Raw genomic sequence first — 19,566 nt, forward strand, 5'->3', positions numbered from 1 at the left:
TGTATTAAAAGAGAGCGATTCCAGTCGAGCTAATTAGAGCTCATTCAGATGTAATGTGACCCCGCCCACGGAGAGCGCGCGCTATTCAAACGCAAATGTCTGAGGCAATCCACGCAAACTGTGATATCAGCTCGAGAAAACACATCAGATCATTGTACTTGTTTACACAGTCTCGCAGCGCTGTGAGGAATAATACTATAATGGAAAATTTACCTCAGAAGTACGAGGAGCAACAGATCCGAGGCTATGGAATAATGTAGTAAGTTTTTTTTTCATTCTCAAGTGCGGCGCGTTTCTGTGCATGAATGAATGAATGAACGGCAGAGATGCCGCTGTTTACCACAACTGGCAAAAGACGGTTTAAATTTGAATTGTTTCTGTCTGTGAATGTTTCGCTTTTAGCAAACTGTATTGCTATAGGCTACTGAGTAAAAATCGAGTGAAATATTTTGAAATAAAATTTATTTGTATAAGCAACGTATTAAACTGCAAATTAACATTTATATTTCTTATAATAAAAACGAAAGTTACTATGTTACAGACATATGAAAGACAACATTTCATTGATTAGTTTTGGATAGATTATACATTTTTACTGTAAAATATCTGCCACCTCAAATAAGCTTTTGTTTGCCAATTTTTGCTCATATGTTAAATATAGTATGTTTTGTCAAAAATAATCAAATAATAAGTTATAGTGTTTATTCCAATGTAGCCTAGGCTATATTCAAGTAATGAATCCTTAACTTTTAAATATGTATGATAAAATGTATACTTTAGTTTTTACAAAGAAAGATTACACTTGAATTGTTGTTGTAATTGTAACCTTTTTAATAAAAAAAAAAAATACAAGGTAGATGTAAACAAACTAATAAAAGGCAAATATAAGCCTTTTCTTTAAAATAATTTTTTATTGTGTTTTATTAGTGACAAATTTGGGGAGAGGATAAATATTCCAAAACTGAAAATACAGTATGAGAATTAACTGCACAATTACTAGACATGTTTTCCTTTTGATATTATAGGCCAATTTGCAAGCACAATTTGTGGAAAAAAATATATATATATTGAGATGCTTCCAACTGTTGCTCTTGCATTCTTTCTTGTGACACACCTGAATGAATGGCTCATTAAGTATGCGGGCCCCATTGTCTCCAGGTGCGAACCAAATATGCATGATCGTTGACGCCCACTCCGCATATTGCCTTTCCAGACAGAAAGTGTTTTGCAAAATTTAAATCAATGCATTGTGTTATGTGAATGATTAGGCAGGATAATATTCACATCATTTTGAAGAAAAAACACTAGGCGATGACATCCATTAGTCACAAGTCTTATTGACATATATTTAGAATGTGTTTTATGGCCTTATTTCAGAAACTTTAGTTTTTAGTTTTTTCAATAACCATGCATAAACATTATTCTCTCAAAAATGAAAACATGTACATGCATGGTGCTCACATATGATGGTAGTCCTGTTTGTGCTATATAGAGTGAATTTACACCTTTGCCATTAATATGTTTATAAGCAACAGAAAAAAGCAAAAATGTCAGGGCATGTCAGAACATCTCAAGGACCCCAAAAACACCTTAGACCCCAGAGGGTTAACACCAAGAGAGTTATTTTCAACACTAAGATAGTGTTCATACAAACCCTGATTGAGGTAAATAAATGTAATATGCATTCGGTTGCATTCTGACTAAAAATACAATGTGTCCAATTAGTTAAACAAGCCATTTAAAAGGGCATTCCACCCATTTGAACATTGTTTTTTATTTAAAGTGGGTCATATATGTAGTCGAAATGTAAAATAAATTTTGAATTTGGTGCCTTCGTGACCGAGGAAAGACAAAAAATAACTTCAGGAAGCATTTGTATGAAAGACAACAACTCCCACAATGCACCACATTGCACAGCTCCGCAAGCCACTCCCACTAATCCAGAAAGCGCATATCTGCCTATAAGAGAAATCACTCTTCCGTCTACAAGGCTAGCTACCACCAGAGCTTGAAATTCATTTCACATTCACACAAAATGTCTAGTTAGTTGGCGAACTCATTAGTGCATTACTCCTCGTTTGTATTTCTTTCGAAAAGGTGAATTATTGCATGGTACCTGGATGTTCAGTCAGAACATATGCGGTGCGAAACTAGGATAGTTCTCAACACAAACGTCCGTGTCCTCGTCTGATTCAGAGATTTCGTCCAGGAGAAATTGTCATCGTTGAAATTCTTTGCCGCAGACGGACTCTATCTCCGTGTTCGTAGTTGCATCTTACAGTCTATGAGTTGCATAGTGAGATCATCGGCGCCACCAGTCCGCCCTAACTCGAGCCAGTCCGGGCTCCTCGTCCGCGGCAGGCAGGTCTTCTGCCTCGGCTGCTCTTCGCTATAATGCGGCTTGTAAAGGTAGCCACAAACACCTGATTCAAGCATCAGACTTCCGAAATCCTCTTCTTCTATATCATATTGAGCACTCTCCTCCGCTATTGTCATTACTTTACATCTGTCTCCACAGCGCCTGTTAGCTTAGCTTCAAACAAGATGGAGGATATTGCTTTCAGTTTCAGAGAGTAAAGTCCCACCCACTGATCTGTAATAGGTCTGTAGCGTGAGCGGGTCGCTCCCCCTGGGAAAGATGAGGAACTAGTGCTTGTAGTCTCAACAGAAATCCCCCCCTCTTACACTTCCTCCTACAATGACGCAAAATGACGATTTTTGCGTCATTGTAGGAGGAAGTGTAAAAGGTAAATAACGGATTTCTCCCGTCTCAGGGGAAAATGAGAGAGTGTTGCACGACCATTCAATAGTATGACTGGGTTTCTAACAATGCAAAGCTTAATGCAAATGGGTGGAGTGTCCCTTTAAATTTAGTTGTTTCCAGTACTGACCTTAGGACTTGAGTAGTACAGTGGCGAGAAGCTATGTGTTTTGTCACTACTATTGTGTTTCATTGTGAATATTATGTCTCTTTGAATTTTGTTTGTTTTTCAAAGTTGTTTTTGTGTGTTTTGAATGTTCTTTTGTAATCTAATCTGGGGCTAAACTTTATAGGATGGCTCTGGGCTGACAACAGTTAACGAGTATCAGCCAGTGAGCGGTTGCCATCATTGTGCGACAAACTGATTCCTTCTGGCAGCATGTGATAAGTGTTTAATCGACAGACCATTACGTGGAATGTGTGTGTTTGCTTGTGTCTCATATTGTTTTCCTTTCCATTCAGAATTGGGGTCACAGTACTAGCCAGAGTCCTCTGTGTGTGGTGGTGGTTCGGCTATCGGTCTGGAGTGTTCTCAGCGGGTGGTTTGGTGGTTTATGTGGTGAGAGAGCATGAGTAGTTGCAGTGTTTATTGGATAGGCAAGACAAATCCCCCAATTCTGAAATGGTGAAACTGTGTGTGAAACATGTTCTATGGTTGATGTATTCATTTTAATGTTTATATATTAAAAGATACTAGTTTTGTATTTTATTGTATGTGGTTAGGAATAAAATTGTGAAACGTTTTATCATTGTCTGATATCTGTCTCTGCCACTGCGTATCTGTGTGCTTTGCACTTGATGTACCTGTGCGTCCCCGGCCAATTTCCGGGGTGGCGTAGCCGGTTTAGTGCCATAATTGACATTGTATTAAGCTTTTGGTGTCATACTGCCTGTAGACTGAATACTCTTTGTTTATGTTTGTGGAATATATGCATGTATACATTAATACGTTTATTTCTGTTGTATAATTTGTTACAGAACCAAGTTCTTCAGTAAATAAGTAATATACTATATTACTACTATAATTATGTCACGGGGTGACGAAAATTCTAGGACGAGTCAAGGTGGAACTAATGTCCGCCGGGTTTTGCTTCCCGCCGGACCCAAAATAAGAGAGCACCGGCTTAGTTCCGGGCGGGTGCGGGATCCCTGTGAACGGGATGGTTAGCCGAGATTGCCGCCAGCTGTGCACTGTGAAGCGCGTTGCCATTGGGGGAGGATAAAAGGCAGGGAGCACGAGGCACGAGGGGGGAGCACAGTTCGAGATGTGAGGCACGCAGCACGTGAGCGGCCGCGGATGCGGAGGGAGGCCGCGAGAGAGAGAGAACGAGAGAGACAGACGAGAGAGACAGATGAGAGAGACAGAGAAAACTTCGGCTGGATTGCGGGCGGAAGCCTTGGTTACACTGTGAGTCTGTTGAATTGCAGTTTTATTGTGGAAATGAGCACGAGTGAAACCTTACAGTGTGTGGTGGAAATGTGAGTGTGGGAATTATTTCTGCTGTTCACTCGCAATCACAGCTGTTCATTCCTCTCTCTGCTCTAAGTCCAGCGAAGAACCTGCTAACGCTGTGAGTTACACGTATCCATTCCTCTCTCTGCCTGGGTCCAGCGAAGAACCTGCTAACGCTGTGAGTTACACGTATCCATTCCTCTCTCTGCCTGGGTCCAGCGAAGAACCTGCTAACGCTGTGAGTTACACGTATCCATTCCTCTCTCTGCTCTAAGTCCAGCGAAGAACCTGCTAACGCTGTGAGTTACACGTATCCATTCCTCTCTCTGCCTGGGTCCAGCGAAGAACCTGCTAACGCTGTGAGTTACACGTATCCATTCCTCTCTCTGCCTGAGTCCAGTGAAGAGCCGGCTAATGCTGTGAGTTATACATATTCTCCTCTCTCTGCCTGAGTCCAGTGAAGAACCTGTTAATGCTGTGAGTTACCCTTATCCATTCCTCTCTCTGCCTGAGTCCAAGGAAGAGCCTGCTAATGCTGGAAGGGCCTGCTAATGCTAGTGAAGAGCCTGCTAATGCTGGAAGAGCCTGTTAATGCTAGTGAAGAGCCTGCTAATGCTGGAAGAGCCTGTTAATGCTAGTGAAGAGCCTGCTAATGCTGGAAGAGCCTGTTAATGCTGGAAGGGCCTGCTAATGCTAGTGAAGAGCCTGCTAATGCTGTGAGTTATACGTATTCTCCACTTTCTGCCTGAGGCTAGTGAAGAGCCTGCTAATGCTGTGAGTTATACGTATTCTCCACTTTCTGCCTGAGGCTAGTGAAGAGCCTGCTAATGCTGTGAGTTATACGTATTCTCCACTTTCTGCCTGAGGCTAGTGAAGAGCCTGCTAATGCTGGAAGAGCCTGTTAATGCTGGAAGAGCCTGCTAATGCTGGAAGGGCCTGCTAATGCTAGTGAAGAGCCTGCTAATGCTGTGAGTGATACGTTTCCTCCACTCTCTGAGTCCAGTGAAGAACCTGCTCTCCAAAAGAAGAGAATGCTGAAGAGACTTTTAAGAAACTTATTTATTTAATAAAGAACATTTATTTTTAATTCTGTGTCCGTCTCCTTCGTGTCCACGGCCAGCTTCTCAGGGGCGGCACGCAAGCGAAGGGGTGGGCAGCCCGCTGGCGCTCCACCCCGACCTGTGACAATTACTATAGTGTTATATATATAATACTACTATAATTACTATAGTAATCTACATCCTGGTTGATGACCCAGATCTATGGCCAGACAAATGAACGGACATTGAAAGGGAGATGATTGTCAGAAAGTTAGCAACAAAGGTTACACACATGTTGAAGGAGATGTAGACTCCCAAGGGAAACACTTTCCAGAATATTTGGTTTGGGTTCCCAGAGTGCTCAAGGCCATAGAGATGATACAAGATGTCTAAGGTATCATGGCTCAGGATCTATGATAAGCAACAGAGTCCACAGAACTTGCTATGTTAAATAGAGAAACCCACAGCACTCAGTGATTACAGGACGCGGTATCAGAAAAGCAGAGATCTTCTGGAACTAATTCTAGAAACTAATTCCAAAATAGGACCAAATTAACAGCCACAGTTCCAAGAAAAAATAAGGAATGAAAAAAATCCCTTAAATGATCAAATAAATTGTTTTGATTGTATGAAATGCATTAATTTTGAAATTATATTAAATGGAATATAAGGCATCCCATATGGAAAAGGTTTGCTAAAAACACCTGTGATTCTTATATGTTCCAACAAAATATTGTAAGGGACATATATGCTGCAAAAACCACATATATAAATTGCATAATATTCATGTATTTTTAATCATATTATGTCATATATGTCCTACATACAACTAAAGCCATATAGATTTTCATGATGTAAAAACGTAGGAAAATAATGCTAATTTAATATGAATGTCCTGCATAGACGTGTATAAAATACAGTGCAGTTTACCAATCAGTATAAGGCTGTACTTCACTCATGCTTGTTCTTATCTTGTCCTAAGTCGAGCCCTATGCCTGTAGTCAATCATGGTTACATACTGTATAATCAGCCTTAGATGAAACACATTTAAACTATACACAAAAGCACACATTTTAATTACAAAATTATTTATTAGAATGTATTCTACAAGATACAGTTGCATATTTCACATATCAATAGTTTTCATTTTAAATCCTGCATCACCAGATTTCATTTTCATGTGTGACAATTTCTCTAAACTTTATCACAGTACTACTATGGTATACAACAGTTCTATTCTTAACCTACAAACATAAAACTTTACTAAATGTCAAAGTGATTCTTATCCTTATCACTCTAAAAAATAATTAAGTGGCTTAGTAAATATCACAGTAATAATGAACTTTATTAACTTAATAAAATCTCTGAATATCATTTACTTGATTGAGTTGAACATACCGGAATAATTGACTAAAACTCCAACAATTAATTTTGTCTGAAATTTACAGTTGTATCTAAGTTTTAAGTTTTTCACTAAAATAATTTAGTATTTGACTAACCAATTATTTATTTCAAATACACTTAGCTAATATATTTGTGAAATTTCCATCACAATATTTGAGAATGGATAATTAAACTAATCTCTTTCAAGAACCACAATTATAACTTAAATAAAATCATTATTATTAATATTTAACACTCATAAGAAATTGATTAAGTTTACTCAATTAAAACAATGCACCCCTCCCCCACCCTCTGACACTCAGCAGTTGAGTGAGTTCTTGTTTGAATTCTCTTCAGGCTCCAGAACAGTTCTCTTCTCAGCGTCGCAGAATTGGTGCATTTCCTCTGTGAAATTCAGGTGTGTGTATGTTTGATTTTATTTGTATAATCATTAATGTGCTTTAAATCATTTTATTTAATGCGAAAGAACATACAGAGACGTAATGTTACTCACCTTAAAGGATAATTCCGGTATTTAACACTTTGAGTCTATTTTGTAGTTTATTTTGGATGAACTAGAGTGGTGGACACAGAAATTTTGACAATGGTTCCTGTCTCGACTTTTTGACTATTTTAGAATCGCCTTTGACCGCTTCAAAATGGAAGTCTATGGGCATGCACAAACATGTCCTTAAAACAACCCTTAACGTTCGTTTTCAAAACTGTACAACTCACCGAGTGGTTAGTGGTGTTCGTTGATGATTAAAAACAAATATATCGGCGCAATGTATGATTCCAATCCGTTTATTTTGCTATAGTGGAACTATTTTTTCAGATACCTCACAACCGCATATAAACTTCCGCTCGATATTTGAGTCTGAAGCGTTAGCACACTCCCGACCACTTGATGGCGACAACCACTTTGCCGTACAAGAACGCTGTACGGAACTCGGTGTCTAGCGCATAGACAGTAAAAAAAGACGGAGAACCTAGCAAAAAGACTACAACCAAATGTAAACAGCCCCCTTTCCGTTTCCGGTAGCACAGTAATATCAACGAGCAATAAGTCCTCCAACAGAAAACAATGGAATTTTACAAAAAATAAAATAAAAATAAAACACGACAGAAACTGTATTTCGCTACGCTACTTGTTTTGGAACATCAACGAACACCACTAACCACTCGGTGAGTTGTACAGTTTTGAAAACGAATGTTTAGGGTTGTTTAAAGGACATATTTGTGCATGCCCATAGACTTCCATTCTGAAGCGGTCAAAGGCGATTCTAAAATAGTCAAAAAGTCGAGACAGGAACCATTGTCAAAATTTCTGTGTTCACCACTCTAGTTTATCCAAAACAAACTACAAAATAGACTCAAAGTGTTAAATACCGGAATTATCCTTTAAACGAGTTAAAAGAGTGTCGACTCGCGCCTGTCTTTTCGCATGATTGTAACGCCTTGCATAAAAAACACATGACTATGTTCCTAAAGATAATGAATATAACTAATTTGGATGATAAAATGTCCTCAGAACTGTGCACTGTTTGTTTATTGGCAGGTTATGGAGTCAGTCGCGTCGCAGCATCCAGGGCGGCGGTGTAAAGTTAGAGGTTCACCCGCAGAGGCGAGTCCATCTCCGACACGGGAACCAGTGCTGATCCGGTGGATATTGGATAACAGACCATTACATTTGAATTACTTGAATGTTTAGGCCTAAATGTTTAATTTTTACTTCGAAAATGTTTGTTACATGAGTTTAAATGTAGGCAATATTGTATACGTGTTAAAAATAGTATAAAATATGCTGTATTGCTGTAGGCTACTCATCGACAATAAAGGCCAATGTCAGGTAGTTATACTGGTGGTTGTATGGAATATTTTTACAAAGGTTTAGAGGAAATAAAATAGTTAATATTACTCGCATATAAACACAGTTAATATTACTCATAAATATTTGTTTTTAAATGTCCCCCACCCCCACCCCCACTCCCACTCCCACTCAAGTTTATTTGTTAATGTACCAAATGCAGTTACTCAGATCTATTTAATTAGTTTTACTAACATTTACTCAGTTAATACAGTGTATGTAATTGATTTCACTGCTTAAAAATGTAATCAATATTCTAAGTGTAAAAATGTTTCACCAAAAAAAACTGAGTAAATCATATTAAAAGTGTTTAGAGTGCATCACCACCAGAGTTCATGTCACATATACAAAAATATATTCCAGCCAATTTTCAACATTTTAATCACTGTTCTAGAAACATATTTGACTCAACTTTGTTCATTTGCAATATGTTATGATTTGTTCATAAACAACAGGCCCAGACAGTTCACAATTAATGTAAATACACAGTCTTACAATGTCATTGCTTTTCAACTGCTCTTTCAAATCCTGTAGGAAAATGAACAGTCCTCATAAAGGTCAGTGATATTCTGACAGTAATCCTTGAACCGGCTTCTGCACTGTACAATTTAAAAATTTGCCAACTGCATATAAGTGAATCAGATGTTGGTCATCAAAATATGAAATCTGTATGAAACACAAACAAATGACACAAAATGTGTATAAATTCTATATGACTTTAATTTGACTAGCATATGATTCAATATAAGAACTTGTATATGAATATCAGTTATTTTCTACTAATACCATACACATTTGCATACTTTTGTCATGTAAAACTTTTTACAGTATTCATATATATAACGCAAAAATCCCCTACAAGTTGTATGTGTGCTATTTAGTATGAAATGGGCCATAATCGGTCTGATTTTGTATAGGACATGTATTGGCCTTACATGAAACACAGAAGGTAATTCTGGCCGATTTAAGGAAGATATATGGTTGCTGTATATGAAGCATGCAGGTTTTTTTCATATGGGATACTACAGAAAAAAAAACGTACCCAATGGAAATGATGAAATCGCACTGTAGAGGTAGATATACCAATTAGGTTGATTCAGTGAGGGGAACTCCACCCACAAGTTAGACTGAGAAGACGGAGACGATTTGGTTGAACTTGAAAAATGATTTGTTCTGCAGAGAAACCCTGAAAAGAGAAGAATATTAGAGAAGTTATTAGTTAACCTAGATCTGAATTGTTTAGGAATATACAATGAGATTTGCTGATTTGAGTGAGTTTTGTAACGAGTTATAGACTGAGATCGACTCAATCAACTTTATATCAGCTGCGTCACATGGAGGAAACAACATTAACTGAGTTGTTTACAAGGGAATTGGTGAGTTCAATATTCATATAATAATGAATAATGTTTGTTTGTTTGAAGATAGACTAATAAATGTATTTTGTTTTGTGCATGATATATGTTCGTTATATCACATGTATGACGTTAACAACTGATTTTGTGATCTGTTGAGTTGTTAAGTGAACGATATTGAATCAAAAATAATTTCAAGGTTGTCATGATTTAATGTGAGTGAATTAAGTGTGTTGTCTGGTTATGTGCAGGCCGGGTTTTTTTGTGCTTTTCGGACTGTGTTCGAGTCATTAGCTGTGTCCCAATGTGAAGGCAGCATCCTTCAAAGGACGCACCATGTAGCCTTCGTAGGATTTCCTAATTGCGCAACCAGATGTTTTTGATCACTGCTCCTGGCGCCAAGCAACAGTGAGAGAGGACAGCTGCCATCCTGATAATTAATTTGATATAATTGAGTAAACAGCTATGGAGCCAGAATTGGCAATTGGCATTTTTATGTTTTATATTTTACTGGAGGACATGGAGAGGATGTTTCAGCCCCTGCCAGGCGCTGCCAGGTCATGTATTTTCGGTTTAGCCCTGTTTGAGAAATAAAACCCAATTGAATATAAAAAAGTCCCGTATTTCTCCCGCTCATCATCGGCAGCAGTCACAGTTGCCAGGCGACAAGAACAATCCTCAGTCCATAGGCTAGACCGGTCCGAGCGCTTCAGATGCGCCCTTTGATATGGGACGCAGTTCTAGTTAGCAACAATTTGTTAATATAATGACAATAGATCTACATTTTGTTACTTTAATTTTCGGAACTGCATATTTTGTTAAGTATTCACGTACAAATGTGAAGTAACCTACTGAAGTACTTTTTTTCCCCTCACATATGATTTTACATTTAACTACACAAAAGTATATAGTTTAAATGTAACAACCTTGAAAATATTCAGAAGTAAAATGCAACATACGCACTTACACAGTAATGCAGTAGTAGCATAATATAAATGCAAAACTATCATAAAAAACCCTGACAAGGAGTTTTTTTCTCCTGCAGAATACATACCTCTAGTTTTACTCTTGATACTTTAAGTACATTAGAGTATGCAAGATAATTTTGCTTAACTAAGGTTTTAGTAGTTTTTCCCCAATGCAGTAGTAGTTATTAAAAGTTCTTCAAACTTTCTGGTTCAAACTTTCTCAAGCCAACTTAAAGTTTGTCTCCAAGAACTTTTTAATCTAGTGTATTAGTATTAGTATTATTATTGAGCATTTTCACATAGGTGAAATAAAAACATTAAATAATTTATCAGATTATTTACTCTGGCTTCTTCCTGTAAATATCACAATCCAGACACTTTAATTGTAGAGTATAGATTTTCTGTAGCCATCAAAAATACATCTGTTTGTCGTAATCGATCTTCTCACTAAAGCTGATCGTCTGTGAATTAACGCCTGGCCTACAGAAGAGCGAAAGTGTTGAACATTTACATGTTTACTTTCCACCTCTGTATATTTCAGATTGTAAAGAGTCTGTAAATTAATCTAAACTAAAAGCAGAATCCCTAGAGCTCGATATCATTATAATCCTGAAGATTAATTCCTGAAGACTTACCGTGATGTGATATTTGTGCCAGTGTAAAATATGTTTTGGCTTTCTGTCACCCTGTTTGAGTTTGCATTCTGTGCGCTGTCTACGCTTCCTGTCTGTGGTTTTCCTGCCTGCAACTTTGAGGCAAGCAGAAAACAGGCTAAAGTGTGTATTGACACATGTATCCTCTGTCCAACTGTATTAAACTGAGAATCAACTGAGCAGCAATCTATTCTCTGTGTCTGTTATTTGGTTCTCCAAGTGCACTGTCAGGCTTCACGAGATTTGGAGGGCATTGCAGAAGACTTTAGATAATTGAAGAAAAAAAGTTATCTAACAGGCTGTCACACTGGTTTAGGAAACTCAGAAGCGAAGACCAGGAAACTTGGTTGTTTCTTCATTAGGATTCTTTATTGAGAACACAAGCTGTCCGTAGCTGTAGTCATCAAGTCTGACTAAGGGAACTTTACATGGTATCTTATAGATATTCAGTGGGCAGTCCTTAACCCTCTGGGGTCTGGGGTGTTTTTGGGGTCCTTGAGATGTTCTGACATGCCCTGACATTTGTGCTTTTTTCAGTTGCTTATAAACATATTAATGGCAAAGGTGTAAATTCACTCTATATAGCACAAACAGGACTTCCATAATATGTGAGCCACATGTATGTACATGTTTTCATTTTTGAGAGAATAATGTTTATGCATGGTTATCGAAAAAAACTAAAAATTAAAGTTTCTGAAATAAGGCCACAAAACACATACTAAATATGTGGCAATAAGACTTTTGACTAATGGATTTCATCGCCTAGTGTTTTTTCTTCAAAATGATATGAAAATCATCCTGCCTAATCATTCACAAAAAAACGATACATTGATTTTAGTTTTGTGAAACACTTTTAGTTTGGAAAGCCAATATGCGGATGGGGCGTAAACGCTCCAACAGCATCATGCATATTTAGTAGTTCACACCTGGTGAGACTACGTCCCTGCATACTTAATGAGCCATTCATTCAGGTGTGTCACCTATAGCTAACTTAAATATACAAGCTTCATAAAAATGATCATTCTAGGAGAAAATTTCAGATGGCATTTAGAGGCTTTTGCATCTGAACTCTTCATATATACACACACACATATATATAGGCCTATGCATGCACATACATACTTTATAATCTTTTCAAAACTAGTCAACGTCTTTCAAAACTAAAGTATACATTTTATCATACGTATTTCAAAGTAAAGGATTTATTAGTTAGTTGATGACTTTATTTTTGACAAAACACATACAGTATATATTCCTCATCTCAGTATAGCAATAGAGTTTGCTAAAAGCTGTTCATTCAATACAGCAGTATTTGAAAATCGATCATATTTTGTAAAATTACATTTATATTTGCATTTATGTCAAAACCTAGACACTTTTAAACATCAAAAGGACATTTATTAATATGTATTCGTGTCAAAATGACAAATAAACAGATTTTCCTATTCAATTTTGCATGGAAACGCTTCCAAGACGCTTGCGTGTCGCGTGAAAATAGGCGTCGGTTCTATTTCTAGAATGCACGCGTTTTCCACGCGGCTCGTGCCGCGCCTGAGACGCGCGTCTCACACAGGCAGTATGCAAACTCTAAACTGTTAACATGGATGGGAGCCGAAATAAAAACGGACACGCCACGCAGCTGAGACGCTTACGCCACGCATCCAGTGTTTCACCGGCCTTATCCAGCTGATGTGGGCGTTTCACAGGTTTGTATGGATCGCCTCACATTTGCGTTTGAATAGCGCGGTCTCCGTAGGCGGAGTCACATTAAAACTTAATTAGCTGAGATGAGAACGACTGACATCTCTCTCTTTACATACATATTATATAAACTGTGAATTTTTGTTTTTTATAAAAATTACTTCATTTGAAAGAAGAGAATTCAAGCTTCATGCCTGTGTGACTGTATGCCTGTTTGACTGAGTATTCGCTGAGTTACAGTTCATTTTCGGACGCGTTTCAGAATTGACTTCACTGACGGAGAGTAGGCAGAACTTGCATCATGTTTATTTTTCTTGCACAACACTTTGTTTTTATTATGAGCATACACAAAAAAAATACACACTAAACAGGATCGATTGATGTATAACACAAGCATATAAGATAAAAAATATTTTTTATTTTTTTTGCACTCATACGGAAAAAAACGAGCCTATCGCGCCGGCGCGATAGCCGACCTCAGGGGGTTAAAGGTACTGACAGTCCTTAAACAGGCAGTTACCCCTGACTATTACAATATTTAGACAGCTGACTTACAGCTGACTTGTATAGAAGAGGAGAGAACTTGATTAGAAGAGAAAAAACACAAATGGTTAATTGTTAATACAGTGTCTTACAAGGGGGCCCACAATTCCCCCTTTGAGAGTTCAAGTAACTCTCACAAAATACTAAATAATAATAATAATAAAAAATAAATAGAATAGAATAGAATAGAATAAGGTAAACTAATAATCTATGGGTGATAATTTTTTGTTACTGAAGCCGCAATTACTTCTTTTCAAGAGAGGTCAGTCACTCGTTGAATGAAACACTTTATAAAACCGAAAAATATGTAGCAAAATAGTACAAGTGATTGTATCAATACTACTATTTCTCTAACCCATAATCCTGACTTGCCCAAGAGGTTTTCAAACCATGAGGAATTTTCCACAGTCATATTATGCAACTTCATTGATAAATCCTTTTGCAATTTATCTAAGTCATCAATGGGGTCAACCAGGCCTGTACAACATTCAGGACCAATAACAGTGCATGCTCCCCCTTTTGTAACAAGAACATAATCTAGTCCCACTCTGTTCTGCAGTATCATGATTTTGTTTGAGGCTAATGCATAAGAGATGTTGCCAATTGCAAAAGCCGTATCATTAGCTAGCTTCTGCACTGCATTAGATAAACTTCTCACTTGATTTAGGGCCTGCATAACACCATAACTCGGAATTAATGCTCTAAGTGTTCTTGACCACCAAGTTTGGTGTATATCACCTAGGGCTGGGCGATATATCGCATGACATTGTTAGGCGCATCTCGTCAGTAAAGCCGGTTCCTTGATTAGTAGTAAATCGCCATCACCTGCTTGCAGTTTACCTAATACATATTTCTATATTCTGCCCTGTTGGTGATGAAATTTCTGTCTTTAGTGGTGTTTCCATCTTAATTACAAAGCCACAAGCAGCACAGGGAATTTTTCCCAAAGTGGTTGAGGTTGGGGAATGGTTTTCCACACACCAGCGAAAAGTTGTTGGTAAGAGTAGATCAGTCATTACAGGTGTGGCTGATGTCAAGTTACATGACCCTGAACCTGGGATACAACATGGTGTGACAAGTGCTCTGGTTAAAAATACAATTAGTGTGAATGCCAAATAATGTACAGGTGCCGCAATCAGAAATGGGGTGTGCTACCCATGGAATCCCTGCTCCTACAGAAGGTGGATGTGGCATACAAACATCTCTCCCAGAAATCAAGGCATTTCTAGACATATTCATTAATGCCACGAAGATGTTGCTTTTGGAGACCAACGCTTCCGCGATACTTATAATAGTCACTGGTGTGATTAACTTGCACATGGTAAAGGATCCCAGGTGCAGATTTCAGCCGTGAAGAAGGAACGTCTGTGCAGTCTTTCGTCAGGTGTATTCTTGTGATGATCTTTCAAGGATGTCTGTGAAAAAACTTCATATCCAGATGATGGAGAGGAGGTTGTAGTGAAAGGAATGGGACCTTCAAGCATTCAGGTCTGCAAAACAAAAGAGAGACAAAAACAAAACAGCAGGGCAGATCATATAGTATTTATAGTCTCTTTAATATTATTGTGATCATATAGTAGTTTCTTTCCCTAATCTTTTTTTTTTGTGATAAATATTTTTATTTTAAGTTATCATACCAGAAACATATCAAAGCTCACTGAACAATATACAGACAGATGCCATGAAAACTGTCCATATATAAACAGAAAAATGAAAAAATAAAAATAATAATAATACAATTACAGAGAGAGGGAGATGTAAGATGTCAAAATCTCAGTTTATCTAACAGAATGTCAGCGGAGGGAGAGGGAGAGGGGGAGAGGGAGAGAGGGAGAGGGAGAGAGGGAGGGAGGGAGAGAGGGAGAGAGGGAGGGAGAGAGGGAGGGAGGGAGGGAGGGAGGGAGGGAGGGAGGGAGGGAGAGGGAGGGAGGGAGGGAGAGGGAGAGGGAGGGAGGGAGAGGGAGAGGGAGGGAGGGAGGGAGGGGGAGAGAGGGAGGGAGGGGGAGAGAGAGAGGGAGAGAGGGGGAGGGGGAGAGAGAGAGGGAGAGGGGGAGAGAGAGGGAGAGAGGGGGAGAGAGAGGGAGAGAGAGGGAGAGAGGGGGAGAGAGAGAGGGAGAGAGGGAGAGAGGGAGGGAGAGAGGGAGGGAGAGAGGGAGGGAGAGAGGGAGGGAGGGAGGGAGAGAGGGAGGGAGGGAGGGAGAGGGAGGGAGGGGGAGGGAGGGAGAGAGGGGGAGGGGGAGAGATGGGAGGGGCTAGACAATCAACAGGAGAACACATGGCACAAGGAAACATACATGACAAGCCATGTGCTCACACCAAACATGACAAAAACACAAGCACATGGCCAGTAAAACAAATCACCAGCCATGTGCTCACACTTAACAAGACATGAACACGCAGCCAATGAGAACTCACAAGCCACGTGTTCACACAAAACATTACAACATGAAAGCACACAGCAAGTGAAAAACAAGCTGTGTGCTACACAACACAAGAAAAAACACGCAGACAGAAGACAAACACACGGAGCATGGATGTCCGAATCCCGACACAGAACCGAAACCAAACTAGACCGATGTGCCGGGATCCAAACACCACGCCCCGCACATGTAACAAGGCACGTAGACAAGCGAGTGCACGGCTCGAGAACGCTCGAAATCGCGCACTCAGACAAAGACAAGACAAAAACCGGGAGTGTCAGAGCTCTGTCACAAAATCAGGAATTTAACTAGACAGGAGTGACAGAACCCTGACAGCTAGTCTCATATAGATAGTGTAGACCAAGTGAAACAGCACTGCGTTACCTCACAAGCACTTGTTAATACGTTTAATACGTCAAATAAACTGACCTGTGTGAGTAGTGATTCAGCACTTGCGGGTAGTTCGGTAGAATTACAGTAAATGTGAAATTCCTTTATATCAGCGGGACTCGCATGTGGCGCTGATATCTGTCTCTCATTAGCAATCTCGCCCTGCTTCATACCACAGTCATGTTAAAAAAACATTAATGTATTCACTCATAACCTTTATTAGATCCATCGGCATTGTAGCAAATTAGCTTTTATATATATATATATATATATATATATATATATATATATATATATATATATATATATATATATATATATATATATATATATATATATTAGTATAACGGATTATAATTAATTATAAATATTTTATTTATTTTTAGAATTGACTGTAGCAGAATCAATAGTACAATTATTTAAACAGTTCATCCAATGAACAGAAAGCATAATCAATTATTAATTCTAGGAAATATATTATCTTCCTGGCCAAGAAATAATAACCATTTCCAACTAAAGTAAATAAAGTTATAGCAGGGTAATAACATAGGTATCGCTAGATCAAGATGTTTAAGTGACTTCGATATGTGGCAAACACAGACACAATAAAGCGTGGATTTACTGGTTTAATAAACAAAACTACGGTAGGCTACACACACAACTAAACTAAGCAAAGATTGTATACAGAATCAAGAAAGTGAAGAAAGCGAGAGAGAAGAAAAGAGAATGGCAAGGTTACAATCAGTTAACCACAACCTACGAGAAACATCAAAGAATCAGGGTCACCTTAAAGGGGCACAATAACTTACAAACGCATCTAAAGGCTGCGAACGGGTACTTGCATTGACTTTGGTTGCTGAAAAAGTCCAGATGCAGGAGATTCTTGATGATTTTGCCAGGAGTGCGCTGAAGCATTCGTTTGAGTTCTTGGGGTGGTCCCCGTTGAATCCAAAGAAGTTAACTTGACAATGAAGTTCATCTTTGGATATCAACATTGGAAGTTACTCTAACATAGCTAAAGAATCATAACTAGTCATAAATAATAAAACATAAGAACATGCATAAAAACAGGAGAAATACTATAAACATTTGGGAAAGTTTGTGGGTAAGAATGGAGTAAATGACCTTTGTGTATTGGAGTTTGTCTCTATAGTGGTTAGTGGCTAGTGTCTGTTGTGCTGTCTTTAAGGCTTGTAAACACAGTCTCTTGCTCAGATCATTAAGGAGAGCAGAGGTGATAGCAGCCTTTGAAGAGAACTGGTTGAGGGCCGATGACAACAGGGGAGAGGGGGAAGATTTTATGAGGCCTAGAGCATTTTGGATTCGGCATTTTGGAGTTCATTCGTTACAGCATGATGACAAGTTCCATTATTCCGCTCATTCATTACGCCTTTGTTATTGTTTTGAAGAGGTTAGCGACCCCTAGCAGTAAAAAAAAAAATCCATATTTTACCTTTAAATGACATGTGAAAATCATCCATTTAGCCAAGTAAATAGGAAATGTTTACAATAGCTGTATCACTCTGTATGCAACTGTAACTGTGTGTTACTATGGTTACCTATGTTTATAGGTAGTGTGTTAAAGGGGTGGTTGATTGCGATTTCACTTTTTTCATTTTAAATAGTGTGTACTGTTGCTGCTGGTGTATGAACAGTATCTGCAAAGTTGCTGCGCTGAAAGCTCAACGTAAGCAGAGATATCGTCTTTTAAAAATCAGGAAGTTTAATGCCTACAAAAACGACTCGAATGGGACTACAACGAGATACTTCCCGGGTTTTATACGTAACTAACCCACATCAACCCTCCCTCCGGAATATGCAAAAAAAGGGGGCATGGTCATATTTCTGCGGCTTTGTCGAAGAGGAAGAGTTATAGTGGAGAGCTGTAGCTATGCCGTCGAAAGTGTTATTTTCACCCAGCTGTCAGGTATTCTGTGTTCAGGCTTCCTACGGACGCTGTAGTTCATCAACAATGGCTAAAATTTATGTTTGATTATGTTCCTGAAAATTACAATCGTAATTTAGCTCTCTGTGCTGCGCATTTTACGGAAGACAGCTTCCAGAATCTCCACGAATTCAATGCCGGATTCAACAAGAAACTGTTACTAAAACATGAAGCAGTTCCAACTTTAAAACCAGAGGCAGCAGTTGTTGGGCCACAACCTGTAAGTAAGACTTAATAATTTTAAATGTATTTAATTTCAGACGTAATGTTTTAGTTTTATCAAGGACGTAAACAAATGCCAGCGCTGGCTTTAGTAGCCACTTAGTTCGTGTGTCTATGACAAACGCGTACAAACATTTTGGACCTGAATTTGTAATTATGTACTAATTTTGTAAATGTATTTTCCATGTATACTTTATGACGTAATTTTTCGATTTGATCAAGAACGTAAACCAACGCTGTTTGTTTATAGTAGCCAGTTAGTTCGATGCTATTTTGTGTGTATAAGACAAATGTGTATAAAGTTCAAAAAATTATATGTAATCGATAAAACAATAACTTTAAAAAAACGGTATTACTCAGTCATGTATATTAAATGTTTAATCAGGAGAAAATCGTATCTCAAAAGCTAACAAGCAGCAGTAGCATTTTGAAGTAACAGAGTATCGAAATTCTTATATAATTGTCACGGGGTGACAAATAAGCCTGGGCGAGTGCCTGTCGCTATGGTAACCTAGTGGCGGATTGACAGCAGGTGTGGGTAATTTGCGCTGAGCGTTTGAATGGGGCCACACTAGCTCATGAGAGGATAAAAAGTCAGAGGAGGAGAAAGTGACGTTGGTTCTTCCCCGCGGGGGTTGTGAGAGAGACGCGCAGCACGTGAGCGGCCGTGGCCGCGGTCGCGGTCGCGGCGGGAGGCCGCGGGAGAGAGACGCACGAGCAGAGGGGGACACGACGAGAATGAGAGGTGAGCGCGCAGCACGTGAGCGGCCGTGGCTGCGGTCGCGGCGGGAGAGAGAGGACGAGAGAGAGACAGATGAGAGAGAGACAGGACGAGAGAGACAGACGAGAGAGACAGATGAGAGAG

The 19,566-nt window shown here is 38.8% G+C and overlaps 1 protein-coding gene across 2 annotated transcripts in view; it reads right to left on the reverse strand.

The window, feature by feature from the left end:
* The window catches only part of LOC307157326 (stonustoxin subunit beta-like), a 37,987-nt gene extending 26,426 nt beyond the window's left edge, over positions 1-11,561 (reverse strand). The window contains exons 1-2 of one of the 2 annotated variants that reach the window (XM_079869197.1): positions 11,463-11,561; positions 9,547-9,690 (exon numbers count right to left, since the gene is read on the reverse strand). The gene's annotated coding sequence lies outside the window, so the exon portion shown is untranslated. The remainder of the gene's footprint in view (positions 1-9,546; positions 9,691-11,462) is intronic. The other variant, XM_079869198.1, reaches the window with a different exon arrangement.
* Positions 11,562-19,566: the final 8,005 nt, after the last annotated feature.

This window comes from Squalius cephalus (assembly GCF_949319135.1).
Source record: "Squalius cephalus genome assembly, chromosome: 4".
In the NCBI taxonomy this organism is placed as follows: Eukaryota; Metazoa; Chordata; class Actinopteri; order Cypriniformes; family Leuciscidae; genus Squalius; species Squalius cephalus.